Source organism: Bombina bombina, chromosome 1 (genome assembly GCF_027579735.1).
Source record: "Bombina bombina isolate aBomBom1 chromosome 1, aBomBom1.pri, whole genome shotgun sequence".
Lineage (NCBI taxonomy): Eukaryota > Metazoa > Chordata > Amphibia > Anura > Bombinatoridae > Bombina > Bombina bombina.
Genome location: NC_069499.1, coordinates 624676071 through 624698574, shown reverse-complemented (window position 1 = coordinate 624698574; position 22504 = coordinate 624676071). Strand labels below are relative to the sequence as shown.

Here is a 22504-nt window from a genome sequence, read left to right as displayed (position 1 = left end):
TGGAAATATGCACAGTAAAATAAAAGTTTCCTTATTCAGAGCATGTCATTTTAAAGGGACAGTAAAGTCAAAATTAAAATGGACTGCATAATACACACAGTTTTAAATAACTTTCCAATTTACTTAAATGATCAATTTTGCTTAGTTCTCTTTGTATCGTTTGTTAAAGAGTAATCCTAGCCTAGGTGAGCTCATGTGGCAGCAGTGTTTTTAACGTTGTTTATAGCAACATAGTTACAAACACTGCTGTCATAGACTGCTATTAACATGTGCACGCTCCTATCAGCCTACCTAGGTTTTTTTCTAAACAAAAGGATATCGAGAGAACAAAGCAAATTCCATAATAGAAGTAAAATGGAAAGTTGTTTAAAATAGCATGCTCTATCTGAGTCACTAAAGTTTAATTTTGACTTTACAGTCCATATTAAGATACTTTTCAATTTACTTCTATGTTTTCTTTGTTTTGTTTGTTGAAAAGCATAACTAGGTTGGCTCAGGAGCAGCAGTGCACTACGAGGCTCTAACTACTGATTGGTGGCTGCACATATATACCTCTTGTCATTGACTCAACCAATGTGTTCAGCTAGCTCCCATTAGTGCATTGATAATAGTAGTGTGTCCCTTTTATGCATAGTTCCATACTTGGGAGAAAAAAGTAGCTCAAAACTACTTAAGTTTTTGGGTGAGTTACACACACACACATATATATATATATATATATATATATATATATATATATATATATATATATATATATATATATATAAAAATTGGGATGCCAAGTGAGTGCACAGAAAAAAGAAGAAGCGGAAACTCTTGCTTTTAACCAGGAGCTGCTTCGGCGTCTCTCCCGGAGCGAAAATCGACTAGCTAAACTCAGCGTTTGCGGTCTTCATATAAAAGAAATAAAGTTCCCTTACTGGTATAGCCAAGGTGAGGTAGAGATAAATCATTGGAAGGCACATAAAGCACTGCTACAGAGTAAAATTAGAGTCGGTTTAAAACCATCACAGCAGTTGAGAACATAGTAGGGAGCATAGGTGGGTGGCGTCATCTGGCCCGTTTCACGTCTTTCTGGAGCTTTGTCAAAGATAGATGTGAAGGTAAGCAGTGCCTACTTATACACTAGGATATTAGAATTAGGGGCCGCCTCTACACATTGTATTGGTCACCTCTATTTACGCATCACAATGTTAATTGTACATAAACACAGAGTAACAGGTTTAAAAACACTATGGCCTAGATTTGGAGTTTGGCGGTAGCCGTGAAAACCAGCGTTAGAGGCTCCTAACGCTGGTTTTAGGCTACCGCCGGTATTTGGAGTCAGTCAAAAAAGGGTCTAACGCTCACTTTTCAGCCGCGACTTTTCCATACCGAAGATCCCCTTACGTCAATTGCGTATCCTATCTTTTCAATGGGATCTTTCTAACTCCTGTATTTAGAGTCGTGGCTGAAGTGAGCGTTAGAATTCTAACGACAAAACTCCAGCCGCAGAAAAAAGTCAGTAGTTAAGAGCTTTCTGGGCTAACGCCGGTTTATAAAGCTCTTAACTACTGTGCTCTAAAGTACATTAACACCCATAAACTACCTATGTACCCCTAAACCGAGGTCCCCCCACACCGCCGACACTCGATTAAATTTTAACCCCTAATCTGCCGACCGCCACCTACGTTATACTTATGTACCCCTAATCTGCTGCCCCTAACACCGCCGACCCCTATATTATATTTATTAACCCCTAATCTGCCCCCCACAACGTCGCTGCCAGCTACCTACACTTATTAACCCCTAATCTGCCGTCCGCACGCCGCCGCCAGCTACATTATAGCTATGTACCCCTAATCTGCTGCCCCTAACACCGCCGACCCCTATATTATATTCATTAACCCCTAACCTGCCCCCCTCAACGTCGCCTCCACCTGCCTACACTTATTAACCCCTAATCTGCCGAGCGGACCGCACCGCTGTTATAATAAAGTTATTAACCCCTAATCCGCCTCACTAACCCTATAATAAATAGTATTAACCCCTAATCTGCCCTCCCTAACATCGCCGACACCTAACTTCAAACATTAACCCCTAATCTGCCGACTGGAGCTCACCGCTATTCTAATAAATGTATTAACCCCTAAAGCTAAGTCTAACCCTAACACTAACACCCCCCTAAGTTAAATATAATTTTAATCTAACGAAATAAATTAACTCTTATAAATAAATTATTCCTATTTAAAGCTAAATACTTACCTGTAAAATAAACCCTAATATAGCTACAATATAAATTATAATTAGATTATAGCTATTTTAGGATTAATATTTATTTTACAGGTAACTTTGTATTTATTTTAACCAGGTACAATAGCTATTAAATAGTTAAGAACTATTTAATAGCTAAAATAGTTAAAATAATTACAAAATGACCTGTAAAATAAATCCTAACCTAAGTTACAATTAAACCTAACACTACACTATCAATAAATAAATTAAATAAAATACCTACAATTACCTACAATTAAACCTAACACTACACTATCAATAAATTAATTAAATACAATACCTACAAATAACTACAATGAAATAAACTAACTAAAGTACAAAAAATAAAAATGAACTAAGTTCCAAAAAATTAAATAAATATTTACAAACATAAGAAAAATATTACAATTTTAAACTAATTACACCTACTCTAAGCCCCCTAATAAAATAACAAAGCCCCCCAAAATAAAAAAATGCCCTACCCTATTCTAAATTACAAAAGTTCAAAGCTCTTTTACCTTACCAGCCCTGAACAGGGCCCTTTGCGGGGCATGCCCCAAGAAATTCAGCTCTTTTGCCTGTAAAAAAAAACATACAATACCCCCCCCCAACATTACAACCCACCAACCACATACCCCTAATCTAACCCAAACCCCCCTTAAATAAACCTAACACTAATCCCCTGAAGATCTTCCTACCTTGTCTTCACCTCACCGGGTATCACACCGATCCGTCCTGGCTCCGATATCTTCATCCAACCCAAGAGGGGGCTAGACATCCATCATCCGACGGCTGAAGAAGTCCAGAAGAGGGTCCAAAGTTTTCATCCTATCCGGGAAGAAGAGTAGATCTGGACCGGCAACCATCTTCTTCCAAGCGGCATCTTCTATCTTCATCCGATGAGGACCGGCTCCATCTTGAAGACCTCTACCGCGGACCCATCTTCTTCCGACGACGACTTCCCGATGAATGACGGTTCCTTTAAGGGACATCATCCAAGATGGCGTCCCTCAAATTCCGATTGGCTGATAGGATTCTATCAGCCAATCGGAATTAAGGTAGGAAAATTCTGATTGGCTGATGGAATCAGCCAATCAGAATCAAGTTCAATCCGATTGGCTGATTCAATCAGCCAATCAGATTGAGCTCGCATTCTATTCGCTGATCGGAACAGCCAATAGAATGCGAGCTCAATCTGATTGCCTGATTGAATCAGCCAATCGGATTGAACTTGATTCTGATTGGTTGATTCCATCAGCCAATCAGAATATTCCTACCTTAATTCCGATTGGCTGATAGAATCCTATCAGCCAATCGGAATTCGAGGGACGCCATCTTGGATGACGTCATTTAAAGGAACCGTCATTCGTCGTCTAGTCGCCGGTTGAAGAGGATGTTCCGCGTCGGCTTGGAAGAAGATGGTTCCGCTCCGCTCCAGTAGAAAGAAGATTGAAGATGTGGCTTGATAGAAGACTTCATCCAGATGATGGACTTCCGACTTCAGCCTGAGGATGGATTTCTTCAGTCGCCGCTTGGATCCAGACTTCAGCCCGAGGATGGACGTCACTCCCCCCGCTTGGGCTTGGATCAACACTTCCGAGGCTTGGATCAAGACTTCCGAGGACGGATCGGTGAACCTGGTATGGTGAAGATAAGGTAGGAAGATCTTCAGGGGCTTAGTGTTAGGTTTATTTAAGGGGGGTTTGGGTTAGATTAGGGGTATGTGGGTGGTGGGTTGTAATGTTGGGGGGGGGGTATTGTATGTGTTTTTTTACAGGCAAAAGAGCTGAATTTCTTGGGGCATGCCCCGCAAAGTGCCCTGTTCAGGGCTGGTAAGGTAAAAGAGCTTTGAACTTTTGTAATTTAGAATAGGGTAGGGCATTTTTTTATTTTGGGGGGCGTTTTATTATTTTATTAGGGGGCTTAGAGTAGGTGTAAGTAGTTTAAAATTGTTGTAATATTTTTCTAATGTTTGTAAATTTTTTGTAACTTAGTTCTTTTTTATTTTTTGTACTTTAGTTAGTTTATTTAATTGTATTTATTTGTAGATATTGTATTTAATTAATTTATTGATAGTGTAGTGTTACGTTTAATTGTAGGTAATTGTAGGTATTTTATTTAATTTATTTATTGATAGTGTAGTGTTAGGTTTAATTGTAACTTAGGTTAGGATTTATTTTACAGGTAAATTTGTAATTATTTTAACTATTTTAGCTATTAAATAGTTCTTAACTATTTAATAGCTAGTGTACCTGGTTAAAATAAATACAAAGTTACCTGTAAAATAAATATAAATCCTAAAATAGCTATAATATAATTATAATTTATATTGTAGCTATATTAGGATTTATTTTACAGGTAAGTATTTAGCTTTAAATAGGAATAATTTATTTAATAAGAGTTAATTAATTTCGTTAGATTTAAATTATATTTAAGTTAGGGGGGTGTTAGTGTTAGGGTTAGACTTAGCTTTAGGGGTTAATACATTTATTAGAATAGCGGTGAGCTCCAGTCGGCAGATTAGGGGTTAATGTTTGAAGTTAGGTGTCGGTGATGTTAGGGAGGGCAGATTAGGGGTTAATACTATTTATTATAGGGTTAGTGAGGCGAATTAGGGGTTAATAACTTTATTATAATAGCGGTGCGGTCCGCTCGGCAGATTAGGGGTTAATAAGTGTAGGCAGGTGGAGGCGACGTTGTGGGGGGCAGATTAGGGGTTAATAAATATAATATAGGGGTCGGCGGTGTTAGGGGCAGCAGATTAGGGGTACATAGGGATAATGTAAGTAGCGGCAGTTTACGGAGCGGCAGATTAGGGGTTAATAATAATATGCAGGGGTCAGCGATAGCGGGGGCGGCAGATTAGGGGTTAATAAGTGTAAGGTTAGGGGTGTTTAGACTCGGGGTACATGTTAGAGTGTTAGGTGCAGACGTAGGAAGTGTTTCCCCATAGACAACAATGGGGCTGCGTTAGGAGCTGAACGCGGCTTTTTTGCAGGTGTTAGTTTTTTTTTTCAGCTCAAACAGCCCCATTGTTTTCTATGGGGGAATCGTGCACGAGCACGTTTTTGAGGCTGGCCGCGTCCGTAAGCAACTCTGGTATCGAGAGTTGAAGTTGCGTTAAATATGCTATACGCTCCTTTTTTGGAGCCTAACGCAGCCATTCTGTGGACTCTCAATACCAGAGTTATTTTAAAGGTGCGGCCAGAAAAAAGCCAGCGTTAGCTACGCGGGTCGTTACCGACAAAACTCTAAATCTAGCCGTATGTATCTTGTTGTAAATTTCTAGCAGTTTGTAACGCTGTATATTCAAAATGATGTAAATCGATTAAATAAATGATGACAAAATTATAACAAAGTAAAAGATTTTAAGATGTGAGCCACAACTGTATTAGGGTAGCTAGACCAACAACCTTAATACTATGCTAATGGTCTTTTTAAGGGTAAAGCCTAGGTATATAAATACTTTTTTAGTGAATCATCCCTTAAATTACAGACTTTTCCCCCCAATATCGAGTTGCAAAGTGGTACATACAATTTCATTAAAGTTTACATTGCTAAGGAACAAGATAAATACATAAATAAAAACAAATAAAAAACCTGATCAATATGAAAAAATAGCTGGCTTCGAAAATTATACGAATAAAAGACTTTTGCATTCTATGGCACTAGTTTTAGTGTTTAGTAATTTGTATTATATTTTCTATTTATATGTGTGTTTTTCATGCCAGCTTAGAGAGGAAATAAATAGATCTATTTTTGGAATAGGTGAAAGCAAAAGTTGCTTATTAAAGGTTAAATAAGACTACTTGCTAAGGGTATCATGGATTTATGATTCATTAATAATAGATGTTGCAGTGCAGGAATTGCAGGGGAAAGAGGAAAAGCAACACAACTGAATAGAATGCGTGTTTTGAGTGTTTTACTCAATGCACAAGTCTATGCTTAAGACAAATGTTCAATACGGAAGAAACATAGTGCAGAGAGAGAAACTGTAAGGTCCCTTTAAGTTAATCTCCGCCTCTCCTTGTTTTACCCTTTATAACATTGCTTCCTCTGTACAGCATTGCTTGATTATCCTGTTCCTAGTCAGTTGGGTTATACTTCTCTTTGTACACGGAACTTCGCAAGCCATAGAGGCTGTTTTCACTCTGAACTCGTTTGGTTTTCCTGCTGGGACATACCTATTCTGCAACCGCAGTAATCCTACTTCCACCAACCCTTCAACCTCAGATTCTGTTCTGAACGTCACAAACCAGCGCATCAACAATCACGCAGCGCTCTGGATTCTCCTGCAGCACCGCCAGCAGACATCCGGTCTCCCTCAGCTGTTACTAGCTCAGTGATCAGTCGCTGTAGACGCCGATCTGTTTACTCCGAATCTTGCCTCAAGTAAAAGCATGCTAAACCGCAAGTATAGTTACAAGTAAAGCTGTGTTGTAACTTATTTGTTAACTCTCAAGTGTATCTATTTCTATTCACTTTGTATGGGTATTATCTTTAACTATGTGTTATACTTATGAACTTTCAATTCAACCAAGTAGATACAACTATTGTGCTGTGTTAACATAAGACAAGGAACACTTGATGCACAAACAAACTAATCCTGCTATTTACGACATAATAGGGTCACTCTATAAAGTAACCTGACAAGTACCACTGTAAGAGTAAGCTTGCAGTCTTCAGCAATACATATGAATTGCTGAAATCTTGTTATTCAAATAACCTGCTGACTAATTCTGAACCAAGCTGAACCTTATACTTCTTGGATCCTAATACCTCAGCTACAAACACTTATTTCTCCAACATAGGTGTGTCCGGTCCACGGCGTCATCCTTACTTGTGGGATATTCTCTTCCCCAACAGGAAATGGCAAAGAGCCCAGCAAAGCTGGTCACATGATCCCTCCTAGGCTCCGCCTACCCCAGTCATTCTCTTTGCCGTTGTACAGGCAACATCTCCACGGAGATGGCTTAGAGTTTTTTAGTGTTTAACTGTAGTTTTTATTATTCAATCAAGAGTTTGTTATTTTAAAATAGTGCTGGTATGTACTATTTACTCAGAAACAGAAAAGAGATGAAGATTTCTGTTTGTATGAGGAAAATGATTTTAGCACCGTAACTAAAATCCATGGCTGTTCCACACAGGACTGTTGAGAGCAATTAACTTCAGTTGGGGGAACAGTGTGCAGTCTCTTACTGCTTGAGGTATGACACATTCTAACAAGACGATGTAATGCTGGAAGCTGTCATTTTCCCTATGGGATCCGGTAAGCCATGTTTATTAAGATAGTAAATAAGGGCTTCACAAGGGCTTATTAAGACTGTAGACTTTTTCTGGGCTAAATCGATTCATTATTAACACATATTTAGCCTTGAGGAATCATTTATTCTGGGTATTTTGATATGATTATATCGGCAGGCACTGTTTTAGACACCTTATTCTTTAGGGGCTTTCCCTAATCATAGTCAGAGCCTCATTTTCGCGCCGGTATGGCGCACTTGTTTTTGAGGACAGCATGGCATGCAGCTGCATGTGTGTGGAGCTCTGATACATAGAAAAGTCTTTCTGAAGGCATCATTTGGTATCGTATTCCCCTTTGGGCTTGGTTGGGTCTCAGCAAAGCAGATTCCAGGGACTGTAAAGGGGTTAAATATAAAAACGGCTCCGGTTCCGTTATTTTAAGGGTTAAAGCTTCCAAATTTGGTGTGCAATACTTTTAAGACACTGTGGTGAAATTTTGGTGAATTTTGAACAATTCCTTCATACTTTTTCGCAATTGCAGTAATAAAGTGTGTTTAGTTTAAAATTTAAAGTGACAGTAACGGTTTTATTTTAAAACGTTTTTTGTGCTTTGTTATCAAGTTTATGCCTGTTTAACATGTCTGAACTACCAGATAGATTGTGTTCTGACTGTGGGGAAACCAAGGTTCCTTCTCATTTAACTATATGTATTTTATGTCATAAAAAATTTTAGTAAAAATGATGCCCAAGATGATTCCTCAAGTGAGGGGAGTAAGCATGGTACTGCATCATCCCCTCCTTCGTCTACACCAGTCTTGCCCATACAGGAGGCCCCTAGTACATCTAGTGCGCCAATACTCCTTACTATGCAACATTTAACGGCTGTAATGGATAATTCTATCAAAAACATTTTAGCCAATATGCCCACTTATCAGCGAAAGCGCGACTGCTCTGTTTTAGAAAATTCTGTAGAGCATGAGAACGCTGATGATATGGTTTCTGAAGGGCCCCTACACCAGTCTGAGGGGGCCAGGGAGGTTTTGTCTGAGGGAGAAATTTCTGATTCAGGAAACATTTCTCAACAAGCTGAACCTGATGTGATTACTTTTAAATTTAAGTTGGAACATCTCCGCGCTCTGCTTAAGGAGGTGTTATCCAATTTGGATGATTGTGATTATCTGGTCATTCCAGAACCACTATGTAAAATGGAAAAGTTCTTAGAGGCCCCGGGGCCCCCCGAAGCTTTTCCTATATCCAAGCGGGTGGCGTACATTGTTAGTAAAGAATGGGACAGGCCCGGTATACCTTTAGTACCTCCCCCCATATTTATAAAATTGTTTTCCTATAGTCGACCCCAGAAAGGACTGATGGCAGACAGTCCCCAAGGTCGAGGGGGCGGTTTCTACTCTACACAAGCGCGCCACTATACCCATAGAAGATAGTTGTGCTTTCCAAGATCCTATGGATAAAAAATTAGAAGGTCTGCTAAAAAAGATGTTTGTTCAGCAAGGTTCCCTTCTACAACCAATTGCATGCATTGTCCCTGTCACTGCAGCCGCGTGTTTCTAGTTTGATGAGCTAGGAAAGGCGATTATTAGTAATTCTTCTTCTTATGAGGAGATTATGGACAGAATTCGTGCTCTTAAATTGGCTAATTCTTTCACCCTAGACGCCACCTTGCAATTGGCTAGGTTAGCGGCGAAAAAATTCTGGGTTTGCTATTGTGGCGCAGAGCGCTTTGGTTAAAATCTTGGGCAGCGGATGCGTCTTCCAAGAACAAATTGCTTGACATTCCTTTCAAGGGGAAAACACTCTTTGGCCCTGACTTGAAAGAGATTATCTCTGATATCACTGGGGGCAAGGGCCACGCCCTTCCTCAGGATAGGTCTTTTCAAGACCAAAAATAAACCTAAGTTTCGTCCCTTTCGCAGAAACGGATCAGCCCCAAGGGCTACGTCCTCTAAGCAGGAAGGTAATACTTCTCAAGCCAATCCAGCCTGGAGACCTATGCAAGGCTGGAACAAAGGAAAGCAGGCCAGGAAACCTGCCACTGCTACCAAGACAGCATGAAATGCGGGCCCCCGATCCGGGACCGGATCTGGTGGGGGGCAGACTCTCTCTCTTCGCTCAGGCTTGGGCAAGAGATGTTCTGGATCCTTGGGCGCTAGAAATAGTCTCCCAAGGTTATTCTCTGGAGTTCAAGGGGCTTCCTCCAAGGGGGAGGTTCCACAGGTCTCAGTTGTCTTCAGACCACATAAGAAGACAGGCATTCTTACATTGGGTAGAAGACCTGCTAAAAATGGGAGTGATTCATCCTGTTCCATTAGGAGAACAAGGGATGGGGTTCTACTCCAATCTGTTCATAGTTCCCAAAAAAGAGGGAACGTTCAGACCAATCTTAGATCTCAAGATCTTGAACAAGTTTCTCAAGGTTCCATCGTTCAAGATGGAAACCATTCGAACACTTCTTCCTTCCATCCAGGAAGGTCAATTCATGACCAAGGTGGATTTCAAGGATGCGTATCTACATATTCCTATCCACAAGGAACATCAGCGGTTCCTAAGGTTTGCATTCCTGGACAAGCATTTCCAGTTCGTGGCGTTTTCTTTCGGATTAGCCACTGCTCCTAGGATTTTCTCATAGGTACTAGGGTCCCTTCTGGCGGGGCTAAGACCAAGGGGCATTGCTGTAGTACCTTACTTGGACGACATTCTGATTCGAGCGTCGTCCCTTCCTCAAGTAAAGGCTCACACGGACATTGTCCTGGCCTTTCTCAGATCTCACGGATGGAAAGTGAACGTGGAAAAGAGTTCTCTATCTCCGTCAACGAGGGTTCCCTTCTTGGGAACTATAATAGACTCCTTAGAAATGAGGATTTTTCTGACAGAAGCCAGAAAAACAAAACTTCTAGACTCTTGTCGGATACTTCATTCCGTTCCTCTTCCTTCCATAGCGCAGTGCATGGAAGTGATAGGTTTGATGGTAGCGGCAATGGACATAGTTCCTTTTGTGCGCATTCATCTAAGACCATTACAACTGTTCATGCTCAGTCAGTGGAATGGGGACGATTCAGACTTGTCTCCGAAGATACAAGTAAATCAGAGGACCAGAGACTCATTCCGTTGGTGGCTGTCCCTGGACAACCTGTCACAAGGGATGACCTTCCGCAGACCAGAGTGGGTCATTGTCACGACCGACGCCAGTCTGATGGGCTGGGGCGCGGTCTGGGGTTCCCTGAAAGCTCAGGGTCTTTGGTCTCGGGTAGAATCTCTTCTACCGATAAATATTCTGGAACTGAGAGCGATATTCAATGCTCTCAAAGCTTGGCCTCAGCTAGCGAGGGCCAAGTTCATACATCAACCATCAGGGGGGAACAAGGAGTTCCCTAGCGATGGAAGAAGTGACCAAAATCATTCTATGGGCGGAGTCTCACTCCTGCCACCTGTCTGCTATCCACATCCCAGGAGTGGAAAATTGGGAAGCGGATTTTCTGAGTCGTCAGACATTGCATCCGGGGGAGTGGGAACTCCATCCGGAAATCTTTGCCCAAGTCACTCAACCGTGGGGCATTCCAGACATGGATCTGATGGCCTCTCGTCAGAACTTCAGAGTTCCTTACTACGGGTACAGATCCAGGGATCCCAAGGCGGCTCTAGTGGATGCACTAGTAGCACCTTGGACCTTCAAACTAGCTTATGTGTTCCCGCCGTTTCCTCTCATCCCCAGGCTGGTAGCCAGGATCAATCAGGAGAGGGCGTCGGTGATTTTGATAGCTCCTGCGTGGCCACGCAGGACTTGGTATGCAGATCTGGTGAATATGTCATCGGCTCCACCATGGAAGCTACCTTTGAGACGAGACCGTCTTGTTCTAGGTCCGTTCGACCCACTCCAGCTGACTGCTTGGAGATTGAACGCTTGATCTTATCAAAGCGAGGGTTCTCAGATTCTGTTATTAATACTCTTGTTCAGGCCTGAAAGCCTGTAACCAGAAAAGTTACCACATAATTTGGTATATCTGTTGGTGTGAATCTGCAGGATTCCCTTGGGACAAGGTTAAGATTCCTAAGAGTCTATCCTTCCTTCGAGAAGGATTGGAAAAAGGATTATCTGCAAGTTCCTTGATGGGACAGATTTCTGCCTTGTCTGTGTTACTTCACAAAAAGCTGGCAGCTGTGCCAGATGTTCTAGCCTTTGTTCAGGCTCTGGTTAGAATCAAGCCTGTTTACAAAATTTTGACTCCTCCTTGGAGTCTCAACCTAGTTCTTTCAGTTCTTCAGGGGGTTCCGTTTGAACCCTTACATTCCGTTGATATTAAGTTATTATCTTGGAAAGTTTTGTTTTTGGTTGCAATTTCTTCTGCTAGAAGAGTTTCAGAATTATCTGCTCTGCAGTGTTCTTCTCCTTATCTGGTGTTCCATGCAGATAAGGTGGTTTTGCGTACTAAACCTGGTTTTCTTCCAAAAGTTGTTTCTAACAAAAACATTAACCAGGAGATAGTTGTGCCTTCTTTGTGTCCTAATCCAGTTTCAAAGAAGGAACGTTTGTTGCACAACTTGGATGTAGTTCGTGCTCTCAAATTTTACTTAGCAGCTACTGAGGATTTCAGACAAACTTTGTCTTTGTTTGTTGTTTATTCTGGTAAACGGAGAGGTCAAAAAGCAACTTCTACCTCTCTCTCCTTCTGGATTAAAAGCATTATCCGATTGGCTTATGAGACTGCCGGACGGCAGCCTCCTGAAAGAATCACAGCTCACTCCACTAGGGCTGTGGCTTCCACATGGGCCTTCAAGAACGAGGCTTCTGTTGATCAGATATGTAAGGCAGCGACTTGGTCTTCACTGCACACTTTTTCTAAATTTTACAAATTTGATACTTTTGCTTCTTCTGAGGCTATTTTTGGGAGAAAGGTTTTGCAAGCCGTGGTGCCTTCCATTTAGGTGACCTGATTTGCTCCCTCCCTTCATCCGTGTCCTAAAGCTTTGGTATTGGTTCCCACAAGTAAGGATGACGCCGTGGACCGGACACACCTATGTTGGAGAAAACAGAATTTATGTTTACCTGATAAATTACTTTCTCCAACGGTGTGTCCGGTCCACGGCCCGCCCTGGTTTTTTTAATCAGGTCTGATGATTTATTTTCTTTAACTACAGTCACCACGGTAACATATGGTTTCTCCTATGCAAATATTCCTCCTTAACGTCGGTCGAATGACTGGGGTAGGCGGAGCCTAGGAGGGATCATGTGACCAGCTTTGCTGGGCTCTTTGCCATTTCCTGTTGGGGAAGAGAATATCCCACAAGTAAGGATGACGCCGTGGACCGGACACACCGTTGGAGAAAGTAATTTATCAGGTAAACATAAATTCTGTTTTATTGTGACAGTTATATTAATATCTTACAGAAACAACCAGGACAAACAATTAGATTGAAAATTAAATGAAATCCTATTTGCCCTGATATAAGTCTATATCCCATCTAGAGTTTATACCTTTAGGTTCTTTTTTTTGTACCTCAAAACACTAGGGGAGGTGATAGATTTCCCCTGCAATTCCTGCACTGCAACATTAATGAATCATGTACCCATGATTCCCTTAGCAAGTAATTCACTAACACCTAGATTACGAGTTTTGCGTTCGTGTTTTAACGCTGAAAAAAATTGTAAATTCAGAGTTAAAACAGCACCCCAGCCATTACAAGTCTTGTCGGTATACTGTAGCTGTACCGCAAGCCTTTTAGCCTGTAACGCAACGTCAGTCCCGCACACGTAAAAATTTAGTTTTTTCATGGGACTTCCATAGCGCTGCCATTAGATGTTTTGCGGTGAGGCTAAAAAGCTTGCGTTGCAGCCTATACTGACAAGATCCGTTTCAGAATCTAAAAGCAGTAGTTATGAGTTTTACGCTACAAAACTGTTACATAAAATTTATAACTAAACTGTCACAAAGTACACTAAACACCGATAAACTACCTATTAACCCCTAAACCGAGGCCCTTCCATATAAATACCATAATAAAGTTATTAACCCCTAATCTGCCGCTCCCTAAATCTCCACCACTATTAAAAGTTATTAACCCCTATTCCGCCGCTCCCCGACATTGCCGCCACTATACTAAAGTTATTAACCCCTAAACCTCCCGTATCGCAAACACTATTTAAATATTATTAACCCCTAATCTGCCGTTCGCCCACATCACCCCCACTATACTAAAGTTATTAAGCCCTACACCGCTGCCACTATAATAAACCTATTAACCCCTAAACCGCAAGCCCTCCACAACAAAATATACGTAATTAAATTATTAACCCCTAAACCGAAAGCCCCCCACATTGCAAATAAACTCATTTAAACTAGTAACCCCTAAACCTAAGGGCCCCCTAACTTTATATTAAAATTACAATTTTCCTATCTTAAATTAAATCAAAACTTACCTGTCAAATTAAAAAAACAAAGTTTAAACTAACAATTAAAATAATGTAAGTATAACTAAAATTAAACTAACAATTAAATTAAAGTAAAATACACATTAAAAAAAATCGTAACACAAAAAAATTACAAACTATCTAATTGCAAAACAATACTAAAGTACAAAAACTAACAAACACTAAATTACGAAAAAATAACAAACAAAATTAACCAAAATAAAAAAGAATTACACCTAATCTAATAGCCCTATAAAAATAAAAAAGCCCACAAAAAATAAAAAAACCCTAGCCTACAATAAACTACCAATAGCCCTTAAAAGGGCCTTTTATAGGGCATTGCCCTAAGTTAAACAGCTCTTTTACCTGTAAAAAAAATACAAAGACCCCCCAACAGTAAAACCCACCACCCAACCAACCCCTCAAAATAAAAAAAAATAACTCTAACAAAAACCTAAGCTAACCATTGCCCTGAAAAGGGCATTTGTATGGGTATTGCCCTTAAAATGGCATTTAGCTATTTTGCATTGCCCTGAAAAGGGCATTTAGCTTGTTTACGAAAAGCCCAAACCCTAAACTAAAATAAAAAAACCCACCCAAAAAAACCCTTAAAAAAACCTATCACTAACCCCCGAAGATCCACTTACAGTTTTTGAAGTCCCGCTTTAACGATCTTCATACAGGCGGCGAAGTCATCATCCAGGCAGCGAGAAGTCTTCATCCAAGCTGCCTCTTCTATCTTTATCCCGGTGGCGCGTAGCGGGTCCATCCTGAAGACATCCGGCCTGGAGCATCGTCTTCATACGGTCGCTGACGTACACTGAATCTTCAATGCAAGGTACGCGATTCAAGATGGCGTCCCTTGCATTCCTATTGACTGATTTGATTTTGGAAATTCAAATCAGCCAATAGGATGAGAGCTACTGAAATCCTATTGGCTGTTCAAATCAGCCAATAGGATGAGAGCTAATGAAATTCTATTGGCTGATTTGAACAGTAGGAATGCAAGGGACGCCATCTTGAATCGCGTACCTTGCATTGAAGATTCAGTGTACAGCGGCGACCGTATGAAGAGGATGCTCCGCGACGGATGTCTTCAGGATGGACCTGCTCCGTGCTGCCGGGAGGAAGATAGAAGATGCTGTCTGGATGAAGACTTCTCACTGCCTGGATGAAGATACAAGACGCCGCTTGGATGAAGACTTCTCGCCGCCTGAATGAGGACTTCGCTGCCTGGATGAAGATCGTTCAAGCGGGACTTCAAAAACTGTAAGTGGATCTACGGGGGTTAGTGATTTTTTCAAAGTTTTTTTTTGGATGTTTTTTTTTTTTAGTTTAGGGTTTGGGCTTTTCGTAACCAAGCTAAATGCCCTTTTCAGGGCAATGCACAAGAGCTAAATGCCCTTTAAAGGGCAATGCCCATACAAATGCCCTTTTCAGGGCAATGGTTAGCTTAGTTTTTTTAGATAGTTTTTTTTTTATTATTTTGGGGGTTTGGGGGGGGTGGGGGTTTGTAATATTAGTGGGGGTTTGTATTTTTTTTTTTCAGGTAAAAGAGCTGTTTATCTTAGAGCAATGCCCTACAAAAGGCCCTTTTAAGGGCCCTTTGTAGTTTATTCTAGATTAGGTTTTTTTATTTTTGGGTGTTTTTTTTTTTAAGGGTATTAGAATAGGAATAGTTTCGGATAATTTCGTTTGTTATTTTTTGTAATGGTAGTTTTTTTTATTTTTAGTAATTTCAGTGTTTCTTATTTTTTGTAATGGTAGGTTTTTTTATTTTGTAATGTTAGGTTTTAGTGTAGGGCAGCTTAGGTTTTATTTGACAGATAAGTTTGTATTTATTTTAGGTAGTTAATAACTATTTACTAACTAGTCTACCTAGTTAAAATAAATACAAACTTACCTGTAAAATAAAAATAAAACCTTAGCTAGCTACAATAACTATAACTATTAGTTATATTGTAGCTAGTTTAGGATTTATTTCACAGGTATTTTGTTTTAAATAGGAATTATTTAGTTAATAATTGTAAGTTTAATTTAGCTCTATTTTAATTATGTTAAAGTTAGGGGTGTTAGGTTTAGGGTTAGATTTAGGGGTTAATATAGTTTAATTTAGGTTGTTGCAATGTAGGGGGCTAGCGGTTTAGGGTTTAATAGGTTTATTTAGTGGCAGTGATGTGGGAGGCCAAAGGTTTAGGGGTTAATAACTTTATATAGTGGCGGCAATGTCAGGGTGCGGCGGAATAGGGGTTAATAGATTTATTATAGTGTGGGCGATGTTGGGGTGCAGGGGAATACGGGTTAATAACTTTAGTATAGTGGCGGTGATGTTGGGGGCGGCAGATTAGGGGTTAATAGCTTTATTTAGGTGGCAGCGATATCAGGAGCGGAAGATTAGGGGTTAAAACCATAATGTAGGTGCTGGCGATGTCATGGGCAGCAGATTAGCGGTGTTTAGACTTGGGGTCTATGTTAGGGTGTTAGGTTTAAACATAAGTTTATTTTTCCCCATAGACATCAATGGGGCTGCGTTATAGAGCTTTTCATTCCGCGATCACAGGTGTTAGTTTTTTTTCTAACCTGCTCTCCCCATTGATGTCTATGGGGAAAGCGTGCACGAGCACGTCAAAGCAGCGCTTGTATTTTGTGCGGTATGGAGCTTAAAAGCACCATATCGCACTTACAAGCTGGCTGTTTGAAAACTTGTAATGGCTGCGCTATAGGGGGTTAAATAACGCAACTTTTGTTAGGTTCGTTAAATTCCCTATAGCGCACATATCTCGTACTCTAGCTGTTAGTTCTGTATATTGAGGAAATAGTCTTATTTACTCTTTAATAAGCAACTTTTCCTTTCACCTATTCCAAAAATTGATCTATTTATTTCCTCTCTAATCTGGCGTGAAAAACACACATATACTGTATATATAATACAAATTACCAAACACTAACGCCTAGATTTAGAGTTCTGCGGCCAAAGGGGTGCGTAGCTAACGCTGGCTTTTTTCTGGCCGCACCTTTTAAATACCGCAGGTATTGAGAGTTCACAGAATGGCTGCGTTAGGCTCCAAAAAAGGAGCGTAGAGCATATTTAACGCAACTTCAACTCTCGATACCAGCGTTGCTTACGGACGCGGCCAGCTTCAAAAACGTGCTTGTGCATGATTCCCCCATAGAAAACAATTGTGTTTGAGCTGAAAAAAAACCTAACACCTGCAAAAAAGCCGCGTTCAGCTCCTAACGCAGCTCCATTGTTTGCTATGGGGAAACACTTCCTGCGTCTGCACCTAACACTCTAACATGTACCCCGAGTCTAAACACCCCTAACCTTACACTTATTAACCCCTATTCTGCCGCCCCCGCTATCGCTGACCCTTGCATATTATTATTAACCCCTAATCTGCCGCTCCGTAAACCGCCGCTACTTACATTATCCCTATGTACCCCTAATCTGCTGCCCCTAACACCGCCGACCCCTATATTATATTTATTAACCGCTAATCTGCCCCCCACAACGTCGCCTCCACCTGCCTACACTTATTAACCCCTAATCTGCCGAGCGGACCGCACCGCTTTTATAATAAAGTTATTAACCCCTAATCCGCCTCACTAACCCTATAATAAATAGTATTAACCCCTAATCTGCCCTCCCTAACATCGCCGACACCAAACTTCAAACATTTACCCCTAATCTGCCGACTGGAGCTCACCGCTATTCTAATAAATGTATTAACCCCTAAAGCTAAGTCTAACCCTAACACTAACACCCCCCTAACTTAAATATAATTTAAATCTAACGAAATAAATTAACTCTTATTAAATAAATTATTCCTATTTAAAGCTAAATACTTACCTGTAAAATAAATCCTAATATAGCTACAATATAAATTATAATTATATTATAGCTATTTTAGGATTTATATTTATTTTACAGGTAACTTTGTATTTATTTTAACCAGGTACAATAGCTATTAAATAGTTAAGAACTATTTAATAGCTAAAATAGTTAAAATAATTACAAAATTACCTGTAAAATAAATCCTAACCTAAGTTACAATTAAACCTAACACTACACTATCAATAAATTATTTAAATAAAATACCTACAATTACCTACAATTAAAGCTAACACTACACTATCAATACATTAATTAAATACAATATCTACAAATAAATACAATGAAATAAACTAACTAAGTTACAAAAAATAAAAAAATATTTACAAACATCAGAAAAATATTCCAACAATTTTAAACTTATTACACCTACTCTAAGCCCCCTAATAAAAGAACAAAGACCCCCAAAATAAAAAAATGCCCTACCCTATTCTAAATTACTACATTTCAAAGCTCTTTTACCTTACCAGCCCTGAACAGGGCCCTTTGTGGGGCATGCCCCAAAGAATTCAGCTCTTTTGTCTGTAAAAAAAACACATACAATACCCCCCCCCCCCCAACATTACAACCCACCACCCACATACCCCTAATCTAACCCAAACCCCCCTTAAATAAACCTAACACTAAGCCCCTGAAGATCTTCCTACCTTATCTTCACCATACCAGGTTCACCGATCGATCCAGAAGAGCTCCTCCGATGTCTTGATCCAAGCCCAAGCGGGGGGCTGAAGATGTCCATGATCCGGCTGAAGTCTTCATCCAAGCGGGAGCTGAAGAGGTCCATGATCCGGCTGAAGTCTTCTATCAACGGCATCTTCAATCTTCTTTCTTCCGGATCCATGTTCATCCCGCCGACGCGGAACATCCATCTTCACCGACGAATGACGGTTCCTTTAAGGGACGTCATCCAAGATGGCGTCCCTCGAATTCCGATTGGCTGATAGGATTCTATCAGCCAATCGGAATGAAGGTAGGAAAATTCCGATTGGCTGATGGAAACAGCCAATCAGAATCAAGTTCACTCCGATTGGCTGATTGAATCAGCCAATCGGATTGAACTTGATTCTGATTGGCTGATTCCATCAGCCAATCAGAATTTTCTTACCTTAATTCCGATTGGCTGATAGAATCCTATCAGCCAATCGGAATTCGAGGGACGCCATCTTGGATGACGTCCCTTAAAGAAACCGTCATTCGTCGGGAATTCGTCGGAAGAAGAAGATGGGTCCGCGGTGGAGGTCTTCAAGATGGAGCTGGTCCTCATCGGATGAAGATAGAAGATGCCGCTTGGATTAAGATGGTTGCCGGTCCGGATCGCCTCTTCTTCCCGGATAGGATGAAGACTTTGGAGCCTCTTCTGGACCTCTTCAGCCGCCGGATGATGGATGTCTAGCCCCCGCTTGGGCTTGGATGAAGATTTTGGAGCAAGGACGGATCGGTGTGATACCCGGCGAGGTGAAGACAAGGTAGGAAGATCTTCAGGGGCTTAGTGTTAGGTTTATTTAAGGGGGGTTTGGGTTAGATTAGGGGTATGTGGGTGGTGGGTTGTAATGTTGGGGGGGGTATTGTATGTTTTTTTTTTTACAGGCAAAAGAGCTGAATTCTTTGGGGCATGCCCCGCAAAGGGCCCTGTTCAGGGCTGGTAAGGTAAAAGAGCTTTGAACTTTTGTAATTTAGAATAGGGTAGGGCATTTTTTTATTTTGGGGGGCTTTGTTATTTTATTAGGGGGCTTAGAGTAGGTGTAATTAGTTTAAAATTGTTGTAATTTATTTCTAATGTTTGTAAATATTTTTTTATTTTTTGTAACTTAGTTATTTTTTATTTTTTGTACTTTAGTTAGTTTATTTAATTGTATTTATTTGTAGGAATTGTATTTAATTTATTTATTGCTAGTGTAGTGTTAGGTTTAATTGTAGATAATTGTAGGTAGTTTATTTAATTAATTTATTGATAGTGTAGTGTTAGGTTTAATTGTAACTTAGGTTATGATTTATTTTACAGGTAATTTTGTAATTATTTTAACTATTTTAGCTATTAAATAGTTCTTAACTAGCTATTGTACCTGGTTAAAATAAATACAAAGTTGCCTGTAAAATAAATATAAATCCTAAAATAGCTATAATATCATTATAATTTATGTTGTAGCTATATTAGGGTTTATTTTACAGGTAAGTATTTAGATTTAAATAGGAATAATTTATTTAATAAGAGTTAATTTATTTCGTTAGAATAAAATTATATTTAACTTAGGGGGGTGTTAGGGTTAGGGTTAAAATTAGCTTTAGGGGTTAAAAAATGTATTAGAGTAGCGGTGAGCTCCGATCGGCAGATTAGGGGTTAATACTTGAAGTTAGGCGTCGGTGATGTTAGGGAGGGCAGATTAGGGGTTAATACTATTTATTATAGGGTTATTGAGGCGGGAGTGAGGCGGATTAGGGGTTAATAACATTATTATAGTAGCGGTGCGGTCCGCTCGGCAGATTAGGGGTTAATAAGTGTAGGCAGGTGGAGGCGACGTTGAGGGGGGCAGATTAGGGGTTAATAAATATAATATAGGGGTCGGCGGTGTTAGGGGCAGCAGATTAGGGGTACATAGCTATAATGTAGCTGGCGGTGGCGTGCGAACGGCAGATTAGGGGTTAATAATAATATGCAGGGGTCAGCGATAGCGGGGGCGGCAGATTAGGGGTTAATAAATATAATATAGGGGTCGGCAGTGTTAGGGGCAGCAGATTAGGGGTACATAGGGATAACGTAGTTGGTGGCAGTGTACGGAGCGGAAGATTAGGGGTTAAAAAACTTTAATAGAGTGGCGGCTATGTGGGGGGGGCTCGGTTTAGGGGTACATAGGTAGTTTATGGGTGTTAGTGTACTTTAGAGCACAGTAGTTAAGAGCTTTATAAACCGACGTTAGCGGTATGGAAAAGTCGCGGCTGGAAAGTGAGCGTTAGACCCTTTCCTGACTGACTCCAAATACCGGCGGTAGCCTAAAACCAGCGTTAGGAGCCTCTAACGCTGGTTTTCACGGCTACCGCCAAACTCTAAATCTAGGCCTAAAAGTCTAGTGCCATAGAATGCAAAAGCTATTTCTTCATATTGATCAGTTTTTTTTATTTGTTTTTATTTATGTATTTATCTTGTTCCTTAGCAGTGTAAACTTGAATGAAATTGTATGTACCACTTTGTAACTCGATATTGGGGGGGAAAAGTCTGTAATTTAAGGGATGATTCACTAAAAAAGTCTTTATATACCTAGGCTTTACCCTTAAAAAGACCATCAGCATAGTATTAAAGTGAAGGTAAACTTTGGTGAATGAAAGCCGGTTTTTAAAAATACTATTAAAAACAGGGGCACTTTCATTCATCAAAGTTTACAAAGCAGCCGTTTTGATTAAAAACTTAGATTTTTTTCTTTTCACAGCTGGAGCAGCTTCCCCCTCCTGGAAATCCTCTCTTCACACGTCAGCAATGACTAATCCGGCTTCCTCCAATCATGGCTTTTCCCCCAGGGTAGTCATTGCCTGAGGCCATGCTGTGATTGGAGGAAGCCGGATTAGTCATTGCTGACATGTGAAGAGAGGATTTTCAGGAGGGGGAAGCTGCTCTGGCTGTGAAAAGAAAAAAAGGTAAGTTTTTAATCAAAACGGCTGCTTTGTAAACTTTGATAAATCCCTGTTTTTAATAGTATTTTTAAAAAACGGGCTAGACCTGTTACTCTGTGTTTATGTACAATTAACAATGTGAATAGAGGTGACCAATACAATGTGTAGAGGCGGCCCCTAATTCTAATATCCTAGTGTATAAGTAGGCACCGCTTACCTTCACATCTATCTTTGACAAAGCGCTAGAAAGGCGTGAAACGCGTCAGATGACGTCACCCTCCGTTAGCACCTACACTCCCTAGTCACTGCCTGTTCTCAACTGCTGTGATTGTTTTAAGCCGACTCCAATAAAGGTATGATTTTTAATTTTTCTCCGTAGCAGTGCTTTATGTGCCTTCCAATGATTTACCTCTACCTCACCTTGGATATACCAGTAAGGGGACTTTCTTTTATTTTTATATATATATATATATATATATATATATATATATATATATATATATATATATCCATACCCACTAAATCATGTGACAGACACCAGCCATTCACAGACAAGTATATGTATACTAGGCCTGCCCTTTGGGTGGGGCGAGAAGGGCAAGCACCCAGGGCTCCGCATTTTCAGGGGTGAAGGTATAAGATGGTGCAGTATATATCCTGAAGTTGTGTTTATGGTATCAGGAGGTGTAATAGATACTGTTTTTCTTTATTACGGTAACACTGAATGTTGGGACAGGGGTGGCAGTGGGAACCCTGCAAATGTTAAGGGTGTCTCTGATGTATACACTGAAGTCTTGCACATGCCCAGTAGGAGCTGGTGCCTTTAAGTGTGCACATACAAAGTCGGCACAATTTGACAATGGAAGTAAATTAGAACTTGTTTTTTTAAACTGCGCACTCTGAAACATGAAAGTTTAATTTTGACTTTAGGGTTCTTTTAATTGCCCTTTAGGTAGCCATGTTAAAGGGACAGTCTACACCAGAATTGTTATTGTTTAAAAAGATAGATAATCCCTTGTTTACCCATTCCCTAGTTTTGCATAACCAACACAGTTATATTTATATATTTTTTACCTCTGTGATTATCTTGT

The 22504-nt window shown here is 40.2% G+C and overlaps 1 protein-coding gene across 2 annotated transcripts in view; it reads left to right on the top strand.

Moving 5' to 3' along the window:
• Window positions 1-22504, top strand: part of OPHN1 (oligophrenin 1) — a 268509-nt gene that overhangs the window by 162700 nt on the left and 83305 nt on the right. The gene's annotated exons all lie outside the window — the stretch shown is intronic.